At 36.6% G+C, this 16,016-nt stretch overlaps 1 pseudogene; it reads right to left on the bottom strand.

Annotated features, from left to right (window-relative positions):
• Nucleotides 1-10,166: 10,166 nt before the first annotated feature.
• Nucleotides 10,167-12,886, bottom strand: LOC131896157 (small ribosomal subunit protein eS21-like; annotated as a pseudogene).
• Nucleotides 12,887-16,016: the final 3,130 nt, after the last annotated feature.

Raw genomic sequence — 16,016 nt, 5'->3', positions numbered from 1 at the left:
CTCAGCTATTGGTCCACAGTTCATGTGTTTCCACTAGTTTGGCTGGTTGTCTCTGTGCTTTTTCCAGTCATGGTCTCAATATCTCTTGCTCATAGCATCCCTCCTCTCTCGTTGATTGGACTTCTAGAGCTCCACCTGGGACCTGGCTGTGGATCTCTTCATCTGCTTCCGTCAGTCATTGGATGAGGGTTCTATGATGACAGTTAGGGTATTCAGCCATCTGATCACCAGCTCAGGCACCCTCTCAACCATTGCCAGTAGTCCATGGTGGAGTCATATTTGTGGATTCCTGGGGACCTCTCTAGCACTCTGCTTCTCCCTAGTCTCATGGTGCCTTCATTTATCATGGTATCTCTTTGTTCTCCCACTCTGTTCCTGATCCACAGCTCCAGGGAGACTAGCTTATAAGTAGTACCCAAGGATAGACACAGGGATCACCCAGCGATGGAGAAATAGATGAGATCTACATGAGCAAACTGGGGGTGGGGGTGGGGCAATGGAGGGCAAGGGATGGGGGAGGTTTGAGCTGAATCAAAAAAATTTTCTTAATTAAAAAAAGAAAAGAAAACTGTGGGAACTCTTTTACAAGAATAAATTCTAAGAAAAACTTACAGCAGTAGTGTTGTTATCAAAAATAAAACATTAGATATAACCATCAGCACTAAAAACTAGTGAATTATATGCATCTACAGCAACTCAAATGGGCCTTTCTCTAAATGTTCTTATAGTACATTTTATATAATATAAAATTGTAATTAACTTATAACTATAAAATTGTAGACATGGGAACATTAGTAGTTTTCAGGAGTTAATGTGACGGACAAAAAATTAATATGACTATAAAGGCAGGATATGGCTTTAAAGGTAATGAAAATTTGACAATTTGTGTATTGTTAATAAATCTATGCATGGAATGGCATGACACCAAGTATTCAGATAGACTACATCAAATTCTATTGTATTATAATTAGGACTTAACTATTAGGAACCATGGGTAAAGAACACAGAGGACCTCTGTGTATCATCTTTCAAATTCCCATGAATTTACAATCATTTCTGAAAATGTTATTAAATGCTATACATTATAAAATTCTACATATATTTACCATACAACATAACAGTCCAGCTCCTAGATATTTGCCCAAGATAAATTTAAATATTTGTATATAAAAATACTTACAATAACATTATTCATTATCACTAAAACCTGGAAAAGTTAATATTTATATGAACTCATAAATGGGCAGACAAACAATAGCCCATCTGTGCAATGGATTGCCACTATAGAACAAAAATGTACTGCCAACCCTGCTACAACATGCATGGATCTCAGTGACATTATTCTGTGATAGGCAAGACATAAAATGTTGCATGAGTCCATTCGTGTGACAGTTTAAAATGAAAATAATTTAGAGACAATAATTAGATCATACCAGAAGTAAGAGGAGGAGGACAGTTGTGAACATCTGGGGTGATGGAACTACTGTGCATCTGGATTGCAGTGGTGGTTATGTAAGTGATTAACTATGTCACAACTCAGCCCAAAAGGAAAATCCTTCATAAAAATCTTGTTAACAATTCTGACTATAGAAAAAAGTACATTCACTGTTAGACTGTTAAAGAGCTCACATATTATATACTATGGTAGGTAGAAATAAATTCCTCCCTTCCTAAAGATCTTAAGATTTCTTTCCTCTGTGAGTATATTTACTTCATATTTTATGTTTCTCTTTCTACTTTCGTCTGGTAAGATTTTCATATTAAATGAGTATTATTTTTGAGACTAGAAATGCTATTTTTAGCAAAGTAATTAGATATTTGGGGCATTTCATAAGACATTTAAATGCATTGAGCTCTTCTTCCTCAGTGTTAGTCAGGGTTCTCCAGAGAAAGAGAACTAGAGACAGGTAGACAGCTAGTTAGAGAGCTAGAAAGCTCGATAGATGACAGATATTACAGATGGATAGAAAATACTATAACTAAATGATATCTATTATAATTAATAGACTATTAATAGACAAATACAGATGCATATATAGATATTATAGACAAATTATATATCGATGTTAGATTTTATAGATAGAAAAATAATTGATATGTAGGTATATAGATGATTGATAAGATTACAGATATGATAGATAAGAAGATAGACATATCCCACTCCAGATTCCCCAATAAAGCATCTTCAATTTTTTTGAATCATCTTCTGCTAGTATATTTTTCAATGCCTGATGGATATAGGTTCTCTAACCTACATAGAAGATAATGACTTTTTATAAATGCTGCCTTGTCACCATCTTTACCTCAGTGGACAATGATTACAATACTTTCCACTTGGCAAAATTGATAGGCATGTCAGGGTGATGATGTGAGAAAGCTGTAGCAGTTGGCTTTATTAGCATGGGTAACTGCTAATGTGATATATAGTAAAGTCCGCTTGAGAGCCAGTTGGAAATTTAACCCATAAATGAAGCCTTGAACTTCAGAGTAATGCTAACTGTGTTTAAGCACTAACTTCTTTGTCATGTTACCACTAGGTAATTTATCTAAATTCTCCAGGTCAGCTTGCTTTGTCATAATGAAACTAAGAATTGTTAACAGTGATTGCCCTGAGGATTAAGCGAGTTAAGTCATGTGAAGTCTTTAGGTGGTATTTGGAGGCACGGGACACGGTCAGCTGTAGCTGTCTGTTAATAGAAGCCTGCCTATTGATGCTACGTTGAGATCACAATGGGGAAATCTACTTCTAAGTCTCTTTGAAGAATATAATATGAGAAGTGCCCAAAATAGTACCTGATTTTAAGGAGGCAAGCTCCTAACCTCCAGAGCGTTGGAGTCATTTACTCACCAATGCCCCTTCCCTCGGACAGCTTATTGTTTGCAAGATGGTGAAACCTTTGCGGGGAACTGGGTCACTTTCAATGAATAATAGTCATACATGGCTGAGTAGACTGACAGATCATTTGGTCCATGAAAAACAGCTCATTCTAAGCTCTGAAATGGTCAAACATTTCCCTTTGTTTAAAAATCAAATGCTGAATCCGCACGCTGAAGGAAAAATGTTCTTTTGTGTTATTCTCAGTGAAGTCACTAGCAAGGTCATGAATGCAGTCAAAATCATATTGGTGTGATATTAGGAAGCCTGACTTTGAATTCCTGTCCTCGCTGTTGGCTGATGTGAGTCTGTCAGGACAGAATCAATTCCTGGATTACTCATGAAGCAAGGCACCTTGGAAATGGAAAAGGTATGTGTATTTATGTATCTGAAGCCATATTCCTTTTTTTGTAAATAAAAATTCCAACCTACATATATCCATTTTGTCTTGAATATATAATCATACAGTACAAGATAAAAATGCTCTTTGGGATGACTTAGTTAAAGTTGGCTGCCATTCCTGATATTCCAAGGCCTACTTTAGTCCAAATTGAAATTGTGTGTCAAGCTACACCAGTTGTTTTCATGATGGGGCATACTCTACAAGGCCAATTGTCAGTTTGAAAAACAAGAAAAAGGAAAGAATAAAAGACAAAGAGAGGGATTAATTAAAGGCAAAAAAGAGCTGACACTTTTCTGTTTTACATCTAGATTAACTAATATACGCGCTTTTAAATTAAATAAGCCCTTAAAAAATAACAATGTGCTGCTGTATCTGGGCGTGGCTGCAGAAAATGGCCCTGCTGTGGGGGTGGTTTGCAGCGGCACCCAGCCAAATCCACTGTGGGTGTGGAGACAACCAGTATCACTCCACCCTGCTGTCATGTTGCCTAATTAGCTGGTGTGTGGAAAACAATCTTGGGAGGCAGAGTAATCTCTCATTTTAGAGCCGTGATGCAATGATGCAGTGACTGCCTACTTGTGGCGGAAATGCTGAGTGTCCACTGACATCCGTTTTCTGGGAAGAGAGGCCAGTGTAGAGGCCAGTGTAGAGGTCTGAGGACTGCAGCTTCCCACAGGATCTCATGCTAGAAGCCTTGCTCACTTAACTCACATTTACGAGTTCAACAAAACGTGCTTACAAAACCAGAGCAGTCTGAACCCAGCCCTCTTTTCCAACTTCATATCATTTTAGGGCAAATAAATGCCTTTGCCAGATCACACCTTCTCTCTGTCGCTCATTAACCAGAAGGGATTGTTCTGAGAGACCCTTGTGAATCAGAAAAAAAGAAAGAAGGAAAACCATTGAGGGTAGACTTGGGTAAGAAAACACATTCAACATGTGATCTCTAGAAGTTTATTATCTAGAGAACCATAGGTTCATAAACAGGACTTAAAGCTGGTAGGAACCTTAGTATATTTTAATATATTGAATTCCTTTTTCCTTATTCCAGTCACTGCCAGGTGGAGGATACTGATTGAATGACCAATTGGTAAAAAGCAGCAGAGGTCAGAAGTTTCAGCTTTCCCAGTTCCCAGTCCAGTGTGTACCTTATTTGTTATTTTCTTTAAAGGTTTTTGTTCTTATTTGCTCTGTGTATATACTTTTTGCCTGAATTTATGTCTATGAACTATTTGAGCACCTGGTGCCCTCAAAGGCCAGAAGACGGCATTAGATACCTTGAAACTGAAGTTACAGATGTTGTTAAATTTCCATGTGGGTGCCAGGAACCGAACCTTGGTCTCCAGAAAGAGCATTCAGTGCCTTCAACTGCTTACTAAGCCACTCCCAGGCCCTGTAACATTTTTTTTTTTCCAAAACGTATTTATGTGTGGCTTAGGGACTGATTGTCATTTCATCATTTTATATTCCAGAGAATATTCTCAGTCTCGTATGCATCATTTAGTGCAGAGTTTGACTCTAGATTACTAATGTCATTAGCAGATTAAAAATGTACATTTTCATTAGCTTTACTGTTTCCAGTAGCTCCCACTGGGAGGCTGTTCTGCTCCTAGAGGACATTTGTCAAAGTCTCAGATTTTGGTTGTTGTACCTAGGAAGGCACTATAGCACCTGGAAGAAAATGACCTGAGATGCTGCTAAATATTCTACAATGCATAAGACACATGCTCAGCAAGGAATAACCCAGTTCAGAGGGCCAGTGGAGAGATACAGAAGCCATGCTGTGTGCTTTTCAACCAGAATTGGCTATAAAAATCTTGGTGACTAGGCCATCATTCTATTACAAAAAAGCCCTATGATATTCAAAGGGCAATATGGGTAGCCAGAAGAGCTAATGCCTACTTTTAATTTTTCATTACTTACATTTTGAAATTAAAATATAATTATATCATTTTCCACTTTCCTCTCCAACCCTTTCCATCCATATACCCCACCCTGCTCAGTCTCAAATTCACGGCCTCTATTTATTTGTTGTTACATATACTTATGCGTGTATATTCCTAAATACATAAAAACAACCTGCTATGTATAATGTTACTTTTATGTAAATGAATGATTTCAGGGCTGACCACTTCCTATTGAATAACTATGGAACGATTTATTTTGCCCAGTTTCTTAGTAATAACTTAAAATATTAGTCTCAATCTACTGTGTGCAGGGTGCATGAACAAATCTGCTAGCAGTCAGTAACTCCTCCATGGCCAGAGACAGAATAGCTTCCAAGATTTGTAGACTAGAGGTTTTAACTTGTTTTTTTATTTTTTCCTATCCCTCTCCTTTATTTGACTCTGTTTCTCAAAGGCTGTTTTCTTCCATGTCTAACTGTCAGGTCCCTCTTTCTCAAACAGCTTCTTTCTGTGTTAATTATACCAAGTAAAGAGTTTCATTTTCTAGTTCTCATAGATGTGTAGAATAGATGCATAGAATGCTCACACCCAACCCTCCACTATCCTTTCTTATCTCTCCCATCTCATGCTTTCTCCCTCCCATATTCCAAACAGTGCTCTCTTTACAGTCTTTTCCTCCTCATTTCATTCTGATTCCAAATATGAGAGAAAACATGTGATACTTGTTTCCCTGAGCCTGAGCTATTTCATCTAATATGGTCATCTCTATGTATTTATTCCTTTTTCTTTCTGACCTTGAATTCGTTATAAAGCCCAAGCTGTCAGGGGACAGATGATCCTCCTGCTTCTGCCTCCCAATTGCAGGATTAAGATATACATCACGAAATCCAGCCTAATTTTTTTCTTTATGGCTGAATAAAACTCCATTGCATCTGTATCCAGCATGTTTATGCATTCATTCACTGATGGACACCCAGGCTAGTTTCATAATTTAGATAACAAACACGGATAAGAAGATGCCTCTATAATAAGCTAACTTGGGCTTATGCTTAGCGAAAAATCTTTACCAACTCAAGGAGGTTCAGTTTGTTACATTTTAGAATCTGTCTTGAATTTCTGTCTCCTTCTCTTCTAAGTATAGCCTATCTTGACTTTACAGTCCAAAGTCTATATAACTAACTTCGTCTCTACTTTCTTCTCTAGAAACCGCCTGGGCATCTCTTTCAGACTTGTAATGTTTATCTTCACTGTGTCTGAATAATTGCTTAAATAATGAAATCTTGAATGTGGTCACAATGTACATAAGATATATGTGTGCTTAGCTTTCAAGGGGAGAAGGAGGTGTCTCCTCCTTCATCTCAAGGACAGGAGGCATAGCTCCTGAATTTCCTGTGTAGCCAGCATCAAGCATGATGGTATCAGAAAAGAAGTGTAACCCTATTTGTTGGTGGATTAATTTATTGATGAATAGAAAGAAAGAAAACATGAAAAACAGTTTGGAAAATCTCAATGATGCCAAATGTGGACACTTTCTGCTGTGGTTTCTGGATTTCACATTATAACTTGCCCCAGTCCTCACCTGATAGAGAAGTATATCTTTTCCTGTGGACCAAGCCATTCCCATGTGCTGCTCATTCCTCCACTTCTAAAGTCAACCTCTTTCATCATCTTATATTTCTATCAAAACATCTCATTCATTCATTGGTTCAGATAAAATGAACATCAGTTTCACTCTGTGGTAGTTATTGGAAATGAATCAGGAACCTTGTCTTAAGAGAAAGTCATGATGCCGTAAGACAGATAAACCAAATTCTCAGTGTGGGTCATCTTCAAACACAAGTTTGTACCTACAGAAAGATAAAATTCAGTGTGAAATTCCACAGAGTAATTGCACAATCAGCTGAGAGATGAAGAATGGACTTTTGGGAAAAGTGAATTTGGCAAGTGCCTTAAGAGAAAAAATATTTCTGGATCTGTAGGTGAAATTAAGGAGGGCATTATTTTATGGAAAAGTGATATTACAAAGTTTAGTTTAATCCTAGCAGGATGAATTTAAATGATTATGGAATTTAAGAATGCACTGGATCTAAAAGGGATACCACACCTAGGTTCTGCTCTGAATGTGACTTATTTGCCATGGCTGTCCCATCTAGAATTCATCAATATCTAACCTCTTCTTTACAGAAGACCTACCTGAAATCAATGTTATATTTAAATAGATGTCTTTGATAACTTTCTTACTTTGAATATTTGTTGAATGCATCCATATTTTTTTGCATTCCAAATTGAAGTATAGCTTCACAAGTTAAAAAATCACGATTAATAAAAACTTACTGATTTTATATAACCAATAGTGACATGTCATTAAAATTTGTTCAAAGTTCATAAAATAACATATTAAAGTGAAACTGCATAAAGAATCTTATTGGTAGTCAGCCAAGATATATGAACGAAATTGGAAGAAAATAGAATTTAAAAGTTTTATAGTTGCTTAAGCAGGGTTTAGTTCTGGAGTTCAAAGGCAGGGCACTTGAATATTGTGAGCACAGTCTTGGAGTCAATCCCCAGGACGGATGAACACACACACACAATCTATATTTGCACACACCAATCTCTCTTCATCTACCAACACATTCAGGGATAACAGTTGTTTTCACAAATACAACAAAAAATTGATACCTCACAAAGAAAGTGTTCAATACAAGATAGTGTTCTTTAACAAAGTCGATTGCCAGACTGTTAATACCAAGCAGAGGAGAAACATTTCAAAGTATCCAGATATGATACACTGACTAGATGCAATTGCTTGGATAACAATTTTAAGACAACTGTTTTAGGACAAAATTTATTTCTTCTCTGTCAGAGATTTCTTATTCCATGAAGAGAGAACCAAATTCCCTTCCATCTCCAAATATAAGAGTGATGAAAATGATGTCTTCCACAATACTTGCCATGTCTGCAGGAAACTGTCTCACCTGATTATGTAAGGAAAGAGAAGTTACAGGCTTTTCTTTGATCATGAGTGACCTAGCCAATAAATGGCCTAAGGTAGATGCACAGTCCTCAAGCTGACTATCTATTGACTGAGGATGCCATGTGAAAAGACATCTGCTAAATAAAGGTTATGGATATTATTTTAACTAAGCAATTGTATTGCTAAAATTTGAGAGTGTAACATAGAGGAAACCAATAAAAAGTCAAGAGCAAGAGGAATAACACTCAAGTTTATCACTGAAAGCAAGAACATTGGGAGCAAGAAAACCCATTTTTCCCTGAGATGAAGAAAACGCTTCTCAATCAATTCTGATTATATGACACATACTTTTTACATGATACAGAACTCAAAATTGTAAAATTGTGAAGCTTCAAAACAAGAGAACAGTCTAACATATGTTTTCCTTTCACGATTATGCACATATTACCATAAAATATCAAAATTATAACTGGGTGGTCATGACACATGCTTTTAATCTCAGCACTTAGGAAGCAGAGACAAGTGGATCTCTGTGAGTTCGGAGGCCAGCCTGATCTACAAAGCAAGTTCCAGGACAACCAAGGCTACACCCAGAAATCCTGCCCCGGTGGGGAAAAGTCAAAATCCTTTTAAAATTCTGGCAAATTATGTCTTTGTTGGACTTTGTACATATTTCTGGTCAATTATTGGATTTAGAGGATGTCTTTTTATGCAGAAGTACCCATATATATTTAAGTTCACTTAATCATTTTATTTCTACCCCAGCTTCCTCTAAGAAGCAACCAAAACAGACGACTGCTTTCTTAAATCAAATTCTCGGTATATAAATAAAAACATACAGATGAAGCGGTCTATCCATTTAGTAGTTTTTCAGGGCGATAATGACAGATAAAAGGGATAGGAGGAGGAGCCGAGAAAAAGCAGACTAGAAACCAAATGCATTTAGACTTAATTAGTCAATTAAGCATTGACTACATTATTTTTAAAAGCTAAGTTTTAGCAGTTTTTCTCTCTGAGCCCTGGATCTAGAGCTGTAAAATCTGAGTGCTAGAGTAATTGACCACACTCTTCTACGACATCCTCTTGCACACAGATATTAAATTCAGATTACCCAGTTGACATTATAATTTTAGTGATTGAATGATAAGTCGATATTTCTTTTTCTAGTTCTATCTCTAACAGGATGGAATCAGTCTAACTGCAATGACAAATGAATATTCAGTGATAAGAAAAAAACCTCATTCTTTAAGTTTCCAAAGTTTTTTTAGTTAAAACTTTAGTTTGCTTAGAATGAATTAAAAATTATGACTTATTTTCTGGCTCAGAAAAAATCTCTTAATTACTAATGTCAGAATCAGACCTTATAAAGCACATTAAACATTCTTATACTCATATTGTGAAGTAAATGTTTTTACTTACATTTAGCAGCTAGGAGTTCAGTTCAGGATAAAATGTCCAAGAAACATCATAATGAAGATTAAAGCACAAATATGTGGTATACCTTTTCCTTCCTAAGTATTAATTACTTTCAACTCAGTATCCATTTTCTTACTATATCTCATTTAAATCTCTTCTATAGCTCAGAATCAAATTGAAGCTGTAAATACTGTTTATATAATTTCACCCCTAAGCACTTAACAAGTGCATTCATTTGCCACATTCACATCACATTTCCACACCATTCCCACACATGGAACACATACACACACAGACACACATACCACATAATGCCCCCCCACAACATTCTTCTGCCAAACATATATAAAACACATCCTTACACGAACAAGTTTAAGTTGGTAAATAAAAAAAAAAACCTTTATAATAATGAACTATCTTTGGCTTTTTCAAGAAAGATAAATGAAGTGAAATTTTAAAAGAAATAAGAAAGAAAAGGCCAACTAGAAAAACTACACATTTTTCTACATGCTCTTGTGAACTGGGATTTATTTGGGATCTTTTTCCTTGAGGATGACCCCATTGCCCTGCATGCTCCCACCACTCTCAATTTCAAGCGTTGTCCAACTGCATTACTGTAACAGGAACACATTAAAACAAAGCAAAAGCTTTAGCATTATAGCTTAGTGCCAGGATCCTGAACCCAACATTGAATGGCCGTGAACATATCAACTCCACTAGTGTAGGATTTTAGAGTTATTGTATTAATAAGGTAAAACGTGAATATTCTTGAGATTTAGCATCACTCAATAAATGATACCCATTCCTAGTTATTTTTTAAAAGTCTTATTTTGTGATTTTCTCTTAAAATTAGGAGTAATCTGATGTTTCTATACGTTTTTATACTTTGAAATTTTCATATATACGTATAGTACATTTTGATCTTGTCTACCTCCCTTCCTTCATTGTCTCTCCCCCAACACATCTTCCTTACAATGTTATGTCTTCTAGTCTTTTTCATAATCCACCCACCCACTGAGTCCAATTGGTACTACCCATATGAGTTTGGGTATGGTATCATCCATAGGGGCATGGACAACCTACCAGAAGCCACACTTCAAAGAAAAGTGATTTTTCTTCCTCAGCAACTGTCAACTTTCAATAGGATCTCAGCCAGGAGTAGTCCCTCCCCTTCCTGCTGGAGAAACTTTAACTGGCTTGATCATGTGTAGGTAACCACAGCTGTAGTGACTCCATGTGTGCAACAGTCGTGTCATATCCAGGGGACAGCATTTCACAGCTCTCCTCCCCATCCTCCAGCTCTTACATTCTTTCTTCCCCTGAAAACATCTTCCAGTAACTCTTCTTAGCCAAGGTTTTTTTTTTTTTCTCTATTTTTCAAAGTCCACATAATGTGATAATTGGAATATATGCAAATCAACCCTTTATCCTTGACACTGGCTGTGCATAGCCATTCAATTTCCATTGATGAAATGTTGGGATTTTGAAGCTAGAGACAGGCAAACTTCAAACACAGCCTTTGGTACTTCATGCTATTGGATCTTGTGAATTTGGCTTAGCCTTGTTCCATCTAAGGGAGGGTAAGGCTCATATGAAGATTGTTGCTAATACCTACAGTACTTATAAATATGTGCACAGCACCTAGAAACTCCCAATAGTTGTTAATAATGGTGGTGAGTGAGTATAACTGGTCACCTGCACAAATACAAAGAGCAGAAATGGTCACTCTCAGGGCTTCAACCAAGTTCTAACCAGATCATCCTTGAGCAAAACAATGTATTATGTAGCCTATATGTATTTTCTCATAACTACTACAGTGCTTGAGGACTAGGCCACATATATAGTCTCAGGCTGTTTCCTATTTGTGAGGAAAATGCTCAAATGTCTTGTTGAAAGTCAGAAGACCATGGTGATGAAAGCAGACTCTCCATGGTTCTGCATCTGGAAATGTAGGCAGGTTACATTACTTCTTATCTCTAATTGTTCATGGATTTTACAGTTGCTATCTCATGATTACACAAGTTAAAATTAAGTAAATTATATTATATAAATTTTATGGCAGTTCCTGCTGTATTAAGGTCTCAGTAGGTATTAGACAGTATGATTATTTTGTTCTGTTCAATAGTCCGGGGATATGCCCACGTGCCTCAATTGCTCTTGTTTTTTGAGGTAAGGTTTCCAATTGAACCTAGACCTCATAATCAGGTGAAGGTAAAGTTTGGCTTTTTGTTTGTTGGTTGGTTGGTTTTTAGTTTTTTCAAGAAAGGGTTTCTCTGTGTAGCCCTGGCTCTCGTGGAACACACTCTGTAGACCAGACTGGCCTTGAACTCAGAGATCCACCTGCCTATGCCTTCCAAGTCCTAGGATTAAAGGTGTGTACCACCACTGCCTGGTTCAATGAGGTGAAGTTATCCGGCCAACGGACATCAAGAATTCTCCTGTCTCCACCTCCTTAGCGTTGGGATTACAGGAATTTAGGTTGCCATGTTCAAGTTCTACACAAGTGCTGGATATATGATTGGGAAAAAAGTAGTTTGTGAACTGTACCATCTCCTTGGACCCAGATATCAATTATTTATGTGTAGGAACATCTATTTTTGAAATATTCAACAAATTGGTATCAATTATAATCTATTGTATTATAAAACATTAGACATTATTCTTTGTATGTAACTGTGCATTTGCTTCCACTAATTGTCCTCTATCCATCTGCATTTTCCAATTCCTTTCCCACACTTGCTTCTACTATCGTCTCATCATCCCTCTGCACCTAATGCCCATCCCAGATTCTGATAACCACTACGCTATTCTCTTCTTTGAGATCAACTCTTGTTTCCTCATACAAGTGACAAAAGCATTTGCCTTTTTGTGCTAAATATGGTTCTCCTAACCTACTATATTCTGATCCTGTACATGTTTCTGAAAATAACAGAATGTTTTATGGTTGGATAATATTCTATTGCATGTGTTTACCACTTTCTTTCATTCGTTCGCTCTCTCTCTCTCTCCTTCTTTCTTTCTTTTTTCTCACTTTTATTCATGACAAATATTCCCCGATCTCTTCTGGTCTTTGAGACAATTCCATCAGTCTTAGCCAATCAGAGAATAGAGTCACCTGATTTGCCCATCCTTCAAATGGCCCCATAGAGAGCATAGGTTTTTAACTGGGTATTACACCACCCTGTGACCCTGTCAACCTGGGCCACATTCATTGGGATGGATGCGTGGTCCTCGGCACCAATGATGCAGTTGCTCATGGAGCATTTCCGTGGCACATGCAGGCCCACAAACTCACTGGCATCGTTCTGCATGTTCAGGTGGTGCCTGTTCACTAGGCCCGCGGGAGCACAGAAAGGCCACATTTTTTTAATCTATTTTTTCTGTCAACGGTCATCTAGATTGATCCTATAATCTTGATTTTTTTCAAAATATTGGTTTGGTAAGAATATAATATTCTCTCAATATTAGTAATTCCCTTTTTCTGATGTATGTCAAGGAATTGATATCTGGATAACAGTTATATTTCTCTCTCTCTGTATATATATATATGAAATTTCATATTTTCCATAATAACTATACTAATTTATATTTTTACCGATGGTATATGAGAATTCCATCCTTTGTCTTCTGCATTGACAACACTAATTGAAGTTCTAAAATTTTTAGCTAATATTTCTTGATCTTTGTGATAATAGACATTCTAAATGAAAAGAAACGATATCTTATTATGATCTTGGTTTTAACTTCTCTTTTGATTAATCATGTCAAGAATTATGTCAGATATTTTTGGACATTTGCATATTATTGTTCAAGAATGCCTATTCAGGCATTCAACATCAGTAGATATTGTAAATGAGGTAATCTCAATCTAATAATTTGTTCTTTTATACTAATGACATAAAATAAGTATAATTATAGGATTTACCACTAAAAAAATAATACCTTAGGTGTACCACTAAAATTACTTGTAAAGTAACAGTGATACAGCTGTTTAGGCTGGATCCCCTCAACTCTCTAGTCCCAACCTCCATCACATTAGCCTATCCTTGGAAGTGGCTGCAACAGAAATTCAATTTCCCAGAAAATTCAATTTTCTTAGAATTCTTATCTGATTTTGGATGTCCACTCTTCCAATAAAACCTATAAAATCTTTCACTGGAAACCCCTATGAATCTCTCCACCTCTCCCCAGTCCTCTGAAGGAAGCTACTTATGTCTTGCCCTACTCATATCGCTCCAGCCTTCTCAGCTTTCTTGATCTTATTTGGATACTGCTATCAAGCCATTTTTCACATAATAGCATGAGATGACTAATCAGAAAAAAAAATACATTAGGGCAGTTGGGTTAAATTTTACAGCCTTTTATTTATTTTCCATTAAACTTCACATGTGGAATTAGATACAAGCCCTAGCTGTGTCTCACAAGGTGATTATGAATTTTCCAATATCAAATCATATTGTTATTTCAAAGCCTCATTTATTACATTCTAGAGCCATCCACACTGTTCCAGCTCTTCCAACATGTGCAGTCCCTTTCTACTTCAGTATCATAGGTCAGGTGCTCCATCTGCCCAGAAAACATGGTGTTATGAATGCCTGGTTCTGTACCATTATACATCATTCATCGTAACTGTTAGTTTTTCAGAGACTTCTATTTACAAAAATCTAAATCAGACTCTCTTTTGCTCACTTCCAAGCCCAGTCACTTTCTAACGTGTTGTTTATCTTCTTACCTCTGTAGAGCAATCACCATATTGAGTCCCTTTTTACGACTATACTTATTTCTTTAGTGTTTGTTTTTCTGCAGAGAACACAAACTACATAGAGCAAGGCCTCTACCTTATAAAGAACTGTTTATTCATGCAAACATATTTTATTGGTATTATTATCACTATTATTTTTTATAAACTTTTATTGACTGATTTGAGAATTTCTGCTTGATTTTTCCTGTTATAAAGCAAAAACGAAAATCATTCTTTTGTATCATGGATTTTGCAATTTCAGTTTCTCCCATTCATGTTTCCTTATTCTCTCACTGAAAAAAATAATGATCCTATTATTTCAATACTGGGAAATTTGACTTTTCCTCACATCTCCTCATTACATCTATCCAAACTGTGTTTTCATAAGTCACAATGTTTAGCAATAGCATGTGAGGTAGCTTGAGGATCTGTCCCAGACACTTAGAGTATCCTGTCTCATCTGGATATGCTCAACAATCTGAAGAGGTAAATGCCATAATGGCTGTTCTCCAAATAATACTTAACATTCGTTAACAGGTTATTCTGGGTGAGACATCATTTAAAATGTTCTTAGCCAACTCATAGAAATTCATTTTAAAATCAAGAAGTCAAAGAACAGAGAAATCAAATAAACTCCGTGGAATCTCATCCGTATTGGTAATAGCAACGTTGACACTGAGAATTAACCCATTTTCTTAACTTCTGTGCAATATTGCCCTGCCTAAGGGGAAATTTCCTTTGGAAATGTTTAAGAAAATTGAGATTAAGTGGTAAAATATGGTTCAAATGGGGAAAAACAAAAACAAACAAACAAAAATACTGTACTCTAAACCATTAAGGATTTTGCTTTTCCCAAAGAAATGTAATGGTTCATTCAAAAATCATGAAATGTCCCATTGCTAGAGAAATCATAAGGAATCAGGGCTCCTATTCTCAGGCCATTGTTCTTACTGTTCATTCTATTGCTCCAATCCATTCTCTTTAGAATGTTCCCTCTCTATAGCATTGGTTAAAAACCATTTGGCAGTCCACAACTCAGTGATTACACCAATCTTTTTCCATCAAATGTGAAGAGCCATCGAGATGGACTATCCCTGAGAAATCAGAATTGCAGGATCATAGGATTGCTGACTGTAGAAAAACAGCAGCGCTCATGACCAGCTTAAACTACACAGGATCCTAGTTCCAGGAACTCTGATCACTTTACATGCATTATTTCATCAATCCCTCATAGTAACCTGGGAGGTAGCTATCCTTATCTCATTTTCAGATGAAGAAATGTAGACTCGATTTCACCAGTTTGTCCATGGTCTTACAGATAGGAATTAAGAACCAGAATTTGAATACCAGTCTGCCTGACCTTGTAGATTTATTCTTAAACATGACAAATGTATATTGCCAAACAGAAGTAAGTAGGAGTTTTGAATTGAGTTTTATTTTAATCCTGTTTATCAATTTTTTTTTTAATTGCGATGTGTGTAATCCAACTTAGCAAGTCACCCGGGAAGAATGCTGGATGTGGGAGAACTCAGATGTCAGTGAGGGCATCCATAGCTGGAACACTGGTTCTAACCTTACATAATGCAGGTGCATAAAATGTTCCCTGACCAGACATGCAATGTCAATGCTCTCACTGGATTACGCATCAAAACTGTCATTCCCAGTATTGTTATGGTGTCATGGCAACTGATTCAGGTCAA

This window comes from Peromyscus eremicus, chromosome 19 (assembly GCF_949786415.1).
Source record: "Peromyscus eremicus chromosome 19, PerEre_H2_v1, whole genome shotgun sequence".
Classification (NCBI taxonomy): domain Eukaryota; kingdom Metazoa; phylum Chordata; class Mammalia; order Rodentia; family Cricetidae; genus Peromyscus; species Peromyscus eremicus.
The sequence above is the reverse complement of the archived record's forward strand: the minus strand, read 5'-3'. Positions and strand labels throughout refer to the sequence as shown.